This window comes from Octopus bimaculoides, chromosome 8 (assembly GCF_001194135.2).
Source record: "Octopus bimaculoides isolate UCB-OBI-ISO-001 chromosome 8, ASM119413v2, whole genome shotgun sequence".
NCBI classification, from domain to species: Eukaryota; Metazoa; Mollusca; class Cephalopoda; order Octopoda; family Octopodidae; genus Octopus; species Octopus bimaculoides.
Window position 1 is genome coordinate 56501155 of NC_068988.1, and position 12103 is coordinate 56513257.

The 12103-nt window shown below is 37.9% G+C and overlaps 1 protein-coding gene across 3 annotated transcripts in view; it reads right to left on the reverse strand.

Moving 5' to 3' along the window:
- The window catches only part of LOC106876181 (pre-mRNA-splicing factor CWC25 homolog), a 23138-nt gene extending 11087 nt beyond the window's left edge, over positions 1–12051 (reverse strand). The window contains exon 1 of one of the 3 annotated variants that reach the window (XM_014924638.2): positions 11654–12051. The gene's annotated coding sequence lies outside the window, so the exon portion shown is untranslated. Of the gene's footprint in view, positions 1–3262; positions 6480–11034; positions 11570–11653 lie in introns of those variants that run through there. The other 2 variants (XM_014924623.2, XM_014924631.2) reach the window with 2 other exon arrangements.
- Positions 12052–12103: the final 52 nt, after the last annotated feature.

The following is a 12103-nucleotide window of genomic DNA, read 5'->3' on the forward strand; positions in this document are numbered from 1 at the left end:
CTGGTATTAGAATTCAATATACATATGCTTTGGAATAAAGCATTAGTGTAGTACAGAGTGCAATATGGAATTCAATAACTGACAAAGGAACAGGAAATTATAAATATTCCCACCTGTCAGGTGGGAGACAGGAGCTTCTTTTCAGTATCCACCTACCAAATTCATTCACAAGGCCTTGGTCAGCCTAGAGCTGAACTATGCATGAAGACACTTGCCCCAAGATGCTGCACAGTGAAAATCAGAAACCATATAATTGCAAAATGAACTTAACAAATGAGCCATGCCTACAAGCAATGTTGAAGGATTAGAAACAGACTGAATTAGTTAAGGGTGTGAATGAACTAAAAAAAAGTTTCACTTCAGAAGTGATCAACAAAGAAAACATAAACCTATCAAAGGGGGAGGGGATATAGATATGCTCAGCTGTAAAACCAACACTGATGTTATTTTGGCTTCTTTAATAAAATAAATATACATATTAATGTTAATCATCTGCAAAGCACAAGGGTACAAGGGGCTGATGCCCTAATCCAATTGCTACTGTTGCCGCTGCTAATATTGTTTAGCCCCGGACCAAGGCTATGACAATGACATTATCCAATATGTTCATTTAATTTTTTGTGTTGTTTTAACACTGTGGTATACTATTTGAACATTTGGTTGTTATTTCTTGCAGGTCAAGTGACCATACAGAGTCCCCTTCTGTTGTTGTTGTTGTTTAACCCTAGATCAATCCTGATCAAGCAGACCTACGATCAAATGTAATCCATTCCAGCCGTGACCATCCTATCTTGTTTCTTGTAAGGGTATCAAAGACCACATTCTAAAATAATGAGATGTAATATGAGGAAGATTGATCTGTTTTTTCTAGCAGGCTGTACGATCATATAATGGCTCCTATATTAGCTTCTTAAATCTGATTGTTGATATATATTAGGTGGATGAGAGAGAGAGAGAGCAAATAAAAAGGAAAAGAATTGCTCCCTCGATAGGATAATGGTCTGTTACAGCTAACTACTCCATCCCCAGGAAGATCTGTTACTTATACCCTCACAACTAAATAAAAGTCTGAAGCATTATCGAAAAAGAATGCAATGTCCCAGAGAGTTAAAGTTGGTTGAACTCATGACCCCTGAGTCACAGACCCCTGAGTCACAATTAGCCATCAGCTGCTTATACCTTTGGTACCATACTGAGGGGAAGTAGGGAAACAAATTCTATGGGTAACATTATAATTGGGGTACTCTGCCGATTACAACGAGTGTTCCAGTTGATCCAATCAACAGAAGAGCCTGCTCATGAAATTAACAGCACTTCACAGACATGTATAGTTTTAATGTAGTTCTCATGGAGATTCAGTATGACAAGGAAAGTGACATGGTTGACCCTTTCAATCACAGGCACAACTCTTTTTTACCGGCTGAAGGGAATGGAGCAGTGTGAAGTGAAGTGTTTCACTCAAGGACATAACACGTTGCTGGGAATCAAACTCACGGTCATACAATCGTTAGCCAAATACCCCAACTGCTAAATCACTCAATTAGTAACGAATCAGATTTTTCTTATCTTTTATATGCTATATGTCAAGCATGGCTGTATGGTTAACAAGTGACATTGCATGATAGTTGTCACACAGGCAGTGTTATTCATTTCCAATATTCAGCAAAAACATGTCTGGCCATGGGAAAATATTACCTTACATGGAGAAGTGGACATTGAAACAATGATGATAAAACAATGTAAAGACAATTTACAAATTTATACATTGAAACCCAAATAAGAACATTTATAAAATGTGAAACTTCCTTAGGTACCACAAGTATTTATTTATTTATTTATGTGTTTCAGCCAAGTGGCTGCGGTCATGCTGGTGAAAACATCTATTCAGCAAACCACAACACATTTTTTTTATTACGTTTGTTTTAGTCATTGGACTACAGCCAGGCTGGGACACCACCTTTAAGCTAATCAAATTGTCTCCCTTACTAATTTTAAGTTTGGCGCTTATTCTGTCAATCTTTCTTGCCAAACTGGTATGTTACAGGGATGTAAACAAATCTACATCAGGTGTTAAGCTGTGAGGGACAAACATACACATGTATACATACGTACATACACATATATATACATTCATATGTATGTATTTATGTATATATGTATGTATTCTTTTATTCGTTTACTTGTTTCAGTCATTTGAATGTGGCCATGCTGGAGCACCACCTTTAGTCAAGCAAATTGACCCCAGGACTTATTCTTTCTTTGTAAGCCTAGTACTTATTTTATCAGTCTCTTTTGCCGAATCGCTAAGTTACAGGGACGTAAACACACCAGCATCAGTTGTCAAGTGATGGGGGGGGGGACAAACACAGACACACACAAGCTTACATATATATATCTATATATATATATATATATATATATATATACAACAGGCTTCTGTCAGTTTCCATCTACCAAATCCACTCATAAGGCTTTGGTTGAGCCCATCATATATATATATATGGGCTTCTGACAGTTTCCAACTACCAAATTCATTCTCAAGGCACTGGCCTGCCCAGGACTAGAGCAGAAGGCACAACTGCCCAAGGTGCCATACAGTGAGACAGAACCCAAAATCATTTGATTGCAAAACAAATTTCTTAACCCACATCTATGCCAATAAAAAAAAGATTTTTTTAAAAGCTCTATTTCCAAAATTTTATAAATGCTTGTACATCACTAGATACAATTATTTTTAATAAAAGTTAGATTCTTCTTTTTTTTTCTGAAATGGAAACAGGGAAAGGAATGACAAAAAAAAGAATATATTTAGTCTCACAGGCCTTTAAAAGGGTCAATGATGTCACTTTTCTTCCTCTGTCTATAGAGTAAAAAAAAAACCTAATGATGGTCTGTGTTGGCAATTAGTGAAGCCCTGCCTGAAATACAGGCAGACTAAAGGAAGACAGTAGTAAAACAAAAACAAAACAAAAATTCATCATCGTGTTCCCATATTTGGGATGGTGCTGCCACTATGCACATTGACATCTTGGACTGCTTCCTAACAAAGTCACTCAACAGGTTGGCATTCATCACCAATAGACACAATCCAGCCTCTGGCCCTCAACTACACTGTCTCCCCTCTTTGTCTTTCCTATTGCTACTATGCTAGCTGATCTCATATCTCCACCATTCAAGCACCTTTAACCCATTCAACTCTCCACCATTGCATCAACATTGTCATGTCCCTGCATTAAAAACACTATTTGCATCAGCTTCCTACCCCAGAACATTATGCCTCTGGAATCACCTCCCTGCTTGTTTTTTCTTGTAAGTGTTGACCTGCAACAGTTCAAACAAAACATTAACAACATCGAGCTCACTAGTTTTGGAGGGCCTGCAAAGATCAAGAGCACTCAACAAGTTAAAACAAAAAAATTCATAAAAACTACTTTATAGAAAGAAACAACAAAGTGATTGGCACATAAAATACACCATTTTGAGCGTGGCCGTTGCCAGTACCGCCTGACTGGCCTTCGTGCCGGTGGCACGTAAAAGCACCCACTACATTCTCAGAGTGGTTGGCATTAGGAAGGGCATCCAGCTGTAGAAACTCTGCCAAATCAGATCGGAGCCTGGTGTAGCCATCCGGTTTCACCAGTCCTCAGTCAAATCGTCCAACCCATGCTAGCATGGAAAGCGGACGTTAAACGATGATGATGATGATGATATAGGAATAACAAGATATTAATTATCATGCTAATTACATCATTGGGGTCGACTTACCTTTTTTTTTATCAGTAGGCTCAATTTTTTTTTAACACATTTACAATGGCACAATAACTAGATAAGGGTAAGTAACCAAAGTTTGTATGAATAACAAAAACATAAAAACAATGATGATGGTGATATTGATGATGATAATGATGGTGGTGGTTCTAGCCCTAGGTCAATGCTGACTGAACAGACCTATAATTAAAAGTATGCCAGCCTCAGTCATCCCATCATTTTTATGGCTCTGTAACAGTGACAAGATAATGTGTTCTTTTCTTAATGAAGGCAGTAGGGTGTGATTTAAGGAATATTTGACTACTATTTCTAGCATATTGAGTGACCATATAGATGCTTTAATGATGACAGTGGTGGTGATGACAGCAGTGGTAATGTTGTTGTTGTTACTGTTGCTCCAGGTCAGCCCTAATCGAGCAAGTCTATGATGAAAAAACATCCCAATCATGACCATCCTGTCTTTTTGCATATCAATGTCTACATGGTCCAATGTGTATTTCATTTTATAAGACAGCAGGGTGTGACTTGAAGGATATTTGACAGCTATTTCTAGCAGGTTGAGCAACCACAACAACAAAATGACAAGAAACAAACATAACAATCCATACATTACTCTCCAACTTGGCATATTAAGGTTTTCTCCAGGAATTAAACTAACATCACACTTATGGTTGAGTAAACCTAACAAAAACTGAGTTCCAGAAATGCAAATCACTCCAAATTTCTTTTTATCTTTCTCAGGCAACATATGGCTTATGTTGTGCATTTTGTCAGATATGATGCTTATAGGCTTCCATAAATGAATACCACAAATCCTCGAGTATAGTCTGCCCTTGAGTATAATACGCAGGGGATTTTTAGGGGGCTGTACCTCTGAAAAACCTAAACCTCGTGTATAATACGCACCCCTTCTCTAACCTGAGTCAAGAAGGTCTATATAACGTCCTTGGTTTGTAAACATATATATGGTAACGTCCTTTATTATTATTGTATATATAACATAATGCAAACATGTAGCTTTTTTGTGCACAGAAAATAAAGAAATAACAGTGAAAAATAAATAATAAGTAAATTGCCTTTATATATTTATCACTATCAGTTACAAGCCCGGCATCACAAAATGCGTCTGAATAAACATTGCCGGACAGCAAATAGAGACTCGGACATTGCTTAGAAAATATTTTTCATTTTTTAACCTCGTATATAGTACGCACTAGGGATTTTGACCTTTAAATTTTGGGGGAAAAATGCGGATTATACTCGAGGATTTACGGTACATCATAAATGATTTATGTTGTGCATCCTTTCAGATATGGAGCTCATAGGCTTCCATAAGTAAATACGTCATATATGGCTTATGTTATGCAGCCTTTCAGATATGGTGCTCAAAGGCTTCCATACGTGAATACCAGTGGCATATACTGGTTGTTGTATTGGGTGTGCTGCCACACCCAATAACAAAAGTTTTCCATTAAGATTTGTGATTAAATCATTGAGTAAGGTTAATATTTATAATTAATCCGCCATTTCCAATGAGTGTGCAGAGAATGTTAAGCTAGCAGGCCTTTCGATATCCTGGGGTCCAGGGGAAAACTTATCTATATAAAAGGGGTCCTTGGTAGTGAAAAGGTTGCAAACCACTGTACTATAGCCTCAGGCCGACCAAAGCATTGTGAATGGATTTGGTAGATGGAAACTGAAAGAAACTTATTGTATGTGTGTGTATACATATATATATATATGTGTGTGTGTGTGTGTGTGTGTGTGTGTATTTATGTGTGTGTCTGTGTTTGTCCCCTCCTACCATTGCTTGACAACTGATGTTTGTGTGTTTCTGTCGCCATAACTTAGTGGTTCAGCCAAAGAAACTGATAGAATGAGTACTGGGCTTACAAAGAATAAGCCCTGGGGAGCAATTTCTTTGACTAAAATCCCTTTAAGATGGTGCTCCAGCATGGCCGCAATCGAATGACTGAAACAAGTAAAAGAATATATGGGTTTCGTACAGTTTCCTCTCTACCTAATTCACTCACAGTGCATTGGTCAACCTGGAACTACAGTAAAAAAATCCTTGCCCAAGGTGCAAACTTCTTTACCGCACAGACATGCCTATGTCTATAAAATCAATCAATTTCCTACAATTGACAGGTGATGATGACGATGGTAGTAGAGGCAATGATGATGTTAATGACGGTGATGAAAATGGTAATTACTTCATAATTAAATCAATTGATTCAATTGATTCAACAACAAAATTACTGTATAGTTTAAAAAAAAATAAATGCGCCCTTTTAAAGCCTAGCCAGGCTCATGGGCCCGGTTTCCTGATTTCAATGGCGTATGTATTCCCAGCTGGATGGGACGCCAGTCCATCGCAGCGTTACTCATTTTTGCCAGCTGAGTGGACTGGAGCAACGTGAAATGAAGTGTTTTGCTCAAGAACACAACGCGTCGCCTGGTCCAGGAATCGAAACAACAATCTTACGACCATGATGCTGAAACCCTAACCACTAAGCTACATGCCTCCACACTGTATAGTTTACACAATTATTATTAATGAGTATTCTGATGTACATTTTCCTTTAAGTTTTCTCCTGAAATTTTAAATTGCAATTAACCAATCAAGCACTCACGTACATGTACACACACACACACAAATATATATACATGTATGTGTATGTACACATCTGACAAGTCAAAGAGAATTTCTTTGTTTTTCTCTAAGCTTAAATATTTCAAAAACAAAAAAATTTGAGAGCAAATAGAAACATGGCTTCATCCTTTTTATTATTGAACATCATCATTATTATTATCATTATTAATATTATTATTATTATTATTATTGGTGTTGTTGTTGTTGTTGTTGTTGTTGTTGTTGTCGTTGTAGCCGTCAGCAAGATCTTCTATTTTAAGAACAGTGGTATCTGTTGTTTCGTTCATGTCCAATGCGTCACACTGTAAATTAAGTTTCATTACTTTTTGTAAAGTACTTCTAGGTATTTGCAGGTCAGCTGAGCGCTTTCGTGCCGATTGCGTCGGTGAGGTCAAGATTGAGTGTTCCACAGCAACAACATGCTCAGTAGATGTCGCTGGCCGCCCACAGCGAGAAGCATCCAGAACACTGCCGGTCTCAAAAACTTTCTTTTCCCACTCACGTAAAATCCGAGGAGTGGGAGCCTGCTTCCCAAACCGCTGCTCAAACACTCGCCTTATCTCTGGAACTTTCTGTCGGTTTCGTACACGCTCATGCATCCAAACAGAGGCTATCAGTCTCTCCGCTATACTGTAAGGGCTTTGGTCACACATAGCTGGGCACTCTGAAAAAAAAATCAAAACAGTAAACTGATCCCCAACCTAGAGACCTTTACTTCAGTTTAAAATAATATTATTATTATTATTATTATTATTATTATTATTATTATCATTATCATTATTATTATTATGGTAATAAATCCAAACAATATACATTATATCATCAAAATAATACTTAAAACATATTAACTGAACATAAGTATACAAGAGACACAATGATAATTAAAAAAAAATAAAACACATAACAGCAAAATATAAACACAAGATGGTCTGTTAAGAGGAACAACTATAAGGTGATTGAATCAGGCTTCCCCAGTATGTCGTAGGTATCGTCTTATTGACTTGATGAAAGAATGACAAGTCAAAGCCCCCCAACCACCACCAGCACGAGGAGCAGCAGAATAAAAAATGGAAACATGAGAAATTAAAGCAGATGACAAAACTCCATTCACATCCTTATAAATAACCCAGCTCAAAACATCACAAATCCTTTGGCACACAAAGTCATCTTGTATTTTAGGAATTTTATGTAAAGCTTTGGTTCTACCACTTATACACTGGACAGTTCCAATCAGTCTTTTTAACTTTTTACCTTTCAGATTTTTCTGTCAAATATGAAAGGATAAAGACTCTCTTCAGTCATGAATGACCATGAGACTGCACCCAAAATGTTCCTCGCCAATGCACAAGTCTGGGCAAAGTGGTTTATGGAAGACCAGCAGTCTCCCATGCATACCAGCTTCCTCTCTCCACACCACCGATGTCATCCAAAGGAAAGGCAAAGGCCCAATACAGCTTGGCACTGGTGATGTCACAACTCATTTCTACAGATGAGTGAGCTGGAACAACATGAAATAAAATGTCTTGCTCAAGAACACAACACACAGACAAGCTTGTTTATTCACATTGTTTTGAACTAATCATGTATTATCACATAGCTTTGAAATTTTGATTGCCAGTGGCAATATTCGAGTGAGATCGTTGCCAGTGCCGATGGACTGGCTCCTGTGCAGGTGGCACGTAAAATACAACATTTCGAGCGTGGCCATTGCCAGTACTCACCTTACTGGCCCTCGTGCCGGTGGCACGTAAAAGCACCCACTACACTCTCGGAGTGGTTGACGTTAGGAAGGGCATCCAGCTGTAGAAACTCTGCCACATCAGATTGGAGCCTGGTGTCGCCTCCTGGTCCACCAGTCCTCAGTCAAATCATCCAACCCATGCTTGCATGGAAAGCGGATGATAAACGATGATGATGATGCGAATGTTTATTTTTTAAGAATGACATTGTAGATATGTGAGAGGCTGGATGTGACCAGTTTGAACATGAAAACAAGTAGAATATTTGGGTTTGATAAACCTGGTTTAAATGCTAAACAAATAAATTATACCCTGCACTCAATGGTTCTGAAATGGTGTGCCACATTGCATCAGTGCTGCACAGGGTAACTAGGTGTATTGCAGTTTTCAAAAGTAAAATTTAGTGACAGGAATGGCATCAAGCTGTAAAACAATGCCTTGATAATATATTCATTTGTGTTTCCTTGTCTTAACACTGCATGGCACCTTGGACAAGTGTCTTCTACCATAGTCTCGGGCCAACCAAAGCCTTGTGAGTAGATTTGGTAGACAGAAACTGAAAGAAGTCCATTGTATGTATATGTATATATGTGTCTATGTTGCTGTCTCCCTGCCTTGAATTCATGTGATAATTGTAAACGAGTGCCACTATCATGCAAGTGGTGTCCTTTGTTTCCAATCTTAAGTGAAATCATATTTGATCATCAAAAAATAATAACCTTATTTGGAAACAGGGGAGGCTTGGTGACAGGAAGCGCACAGAAAATCCGGCTCTTGCAAAGATGGAAAAATGGACATTAAACAAATAATGATGTCGATGATGATGACAATGACGATAAGGGAGATTTGACAGCTATTTCTAGCAGAAAATATGTTATAACACTGAAATACTGTGATTACTGTGAAAGTTACTAAATTGGCGAAAAGATTGTGACCACAGTGGATGCTACAATTATGACAATGTGTCACAATAATAGTTGGTGGAATTTCAGCACTGTTTTGATATTGGAACCTTGTGTGATTGGTGTAAACATCGTTATATTATGATATTGCAATCTTGTGTGGTTAATATTTGTATTAGTATTATAACATTTGAAAGAGAAAGGCGGCGAGCTGGCAGAATCATTACCGCAACAAGCAAAATGGGCACTGTCATGCTATTAGCTGTCAGATGAATCAATTTCTGTTGGAAATTCCGGACTCTGAACTCCGGAATAGAGCTCAAACTCAGAGAAATTCAACAGACACAAAGCCTGAAATTTTGGGAGTGGAGGTAGTCGTTTAATTCTATGCGATCATCAGAAGTCATAACCAAATCTAACAACAAAAATTCTTCAGAATCTCAGACAGCCAGAAAAATCAACCGCAACAATAGCACAAATAATTACTGCCCCTCTTTCGATTACTGTACATATAAACTGGGAGTGCTGAAATATGTTGCGTATAAGAGAAAGCTTGCTTTCAATTTGGCATTGGTTTTCACTTTGCCCAGCTTATGTGTACAATAACTGCCCCCCAAAACTATGTCCTATGACAAACAAGCTGGCACGAAAACAAAAATTCTGCAGGTACCAAAAACAAACTGAACCCAACTACAGTTCGACAAAGTGAAAGTGACAAGCTATAATCAAAGATCATCCTTTAATATTTCTCACAGACGGATTAAGATCAGAAAGTATCTATGATTACTTGTTACAGATTAAATACATGGTTGTTCTTTCAGTTTCCAAGTCAATGCGGATTAAACAAACATATATTCTATCAGGATATGACCAAAAGATATTCTATCAGGATATGACCATCCTATCTTCTCTAAAGATAAATGGGATTACATTATCTTATGCGTCTCTTTTCTTTCCCCAAGGCAGTCGGGTATAATATAAGGAAGATCTGACTGCTATTTCTAGCATGTCGAGTGACTATATGAAAACTCCTTCATTGGCTTCATGTTTGTTGATGATTCTAGATCGATGCGTCAAAGATGTTTATATTAGAAGGGGCTGACCGGATCTATTCAGATCCGCGTAAAACACCAACTGTTTACTCCCCAGAAACGAGGGAAGCCTATACGCCGACGCACGACCTTCAAGAAATAGCAGGCATATCTCTCTCAAAACATACCCGTGTTAGAAAAGGAAGGCCACACTGGATATTACGATTTGGTACATTGCTTACATGTTGACAATCGTCGAGCTTAGTGCACAACTTTCACTATCACCAATCAACAATCGATTATACATTATTATGCCTTACAAAAAAAAAAAAAAAAAAAAAAAAAAAAAAAAATCAACAGAGTGGTCACGAACAGAATTCATTGATCATTGATCTGTCTGCTAGATCAGAGTTGACCAGGAGCTAAACAAAAGCAATACAGAGAACGACCTCTCTATTAGTTACGTCCTTTTAATGTGAATGTTTAACAAATGCAATTATGACAAGTAAAAATGCAGTAATAATAATAATAATAATAATCCTTTCTTCTATAGGCACAAGGCGTGAAATTTGGTGGGGGGAGGCTAGTCGATTTCACTGACCCCAGTGCGTAACTGGTACTTATTTCATTGACCCCAAAAGGATGGAAGGTGAAGTCGACCTCGGCGGAATTTGAACTCAGTAATAATAAGTTTCTTTTATTTGCCAACAGAGCTACGGATGAGGGGGGGGGCAATACAAAGATAAATAAAGTGTGGGGATTTACAAACAATGGAATAATCTGAAAAAAGTTTACTCTCCTAGCTTCTAATTAGACGCTAATTAAGTACACTAATTGGTAGTGGGGACCCCTTAACTTGTCTTCTTTCCTCTTTCCATCAAACTACACAAATAATAAAGCACAGAGCTAGCTTTAATTAAAAAAACGTTTTTTAATCTTACCTGCTATTCAAAATTTACTCAGTGGATGAATTATCTTTGAGAATATCCTATAAAAATTCGTCGTTTTACTGCTTTCCCACTATATATGAAATAAAACATGAAAATCTGCACAAAATGCGTGTAAATTTCAACAACAACCAATCCAAAATACAATGGAGACGATGTGGTGGGAATCTCGCGAGATCCGTCGTTACCAAGCTAGCGATGAGTTGTTTGCTCTTAGATTCAACTTCTAACTTAGCGACTAATTTCACGGTCTTAGTGGTCTATTATAATTCTTATAACTAAGGCGGCGAGCTGGCAGAATCATTAGCACGCCATGCGAAATGCTTAACGGTATGTTTACCCCCCTGTGGGCAATAAAGAAATTGGTATTTCGCCTGCCGTTACGTTTTGAGTTCAAATTCCGCCGAGGTCGACTTTGCCTTTCATCCTTTCGGAGTCGATTAAATAAGTACCAGTTACGCACTGGGTTAACGTAATCGACTTAGTCCCTTTGTCTGTCCTTGTTTGTCCCCTCTATGTTTAGCCCCTTGTGGGTAATAAAGAATTATATTATAATTCTTATAAATAAGGGGTGATCTGGCAGAATTGTTAGTGCGTTGGACAAAATGCTTACCTGCATCTCTTCCGGCTTTACGTTGTAAGTTCAAATTCTGTCGAGGTCGACTTTGCTTTTTTATTCCCTCTTGGGGTCGATGAAATAAGTCAGTTAAGCACTGGAGTTGAATTAAACGACTACCTCCACTCCCAAAATTTCAGGCTTTGTGTCTGTTGAATTTCTCTGAGTTTGTGCTCTATTCCGGAGTTCAGAGTCCGGAATTTCCAACAGAAATTGATTCATTTGCGTATGCAAAAATATATCTAGCCTTATTTACAAAAAAAAAAGAAAAGAAAGTTACGAGAAAACGTAAGACCCCAAGGCCAGAAATTTTCAGGTGGAAAAGGCAATTACATCGAACGCAGTGCTCAACTAGTATTTATTTTATTGATCCGAAAGGATGAAAGACAAAGTCAACCTCGACGTCAATTGAACTCAGGGCGTAAAAAGCCGGAAGAAATCCTACTA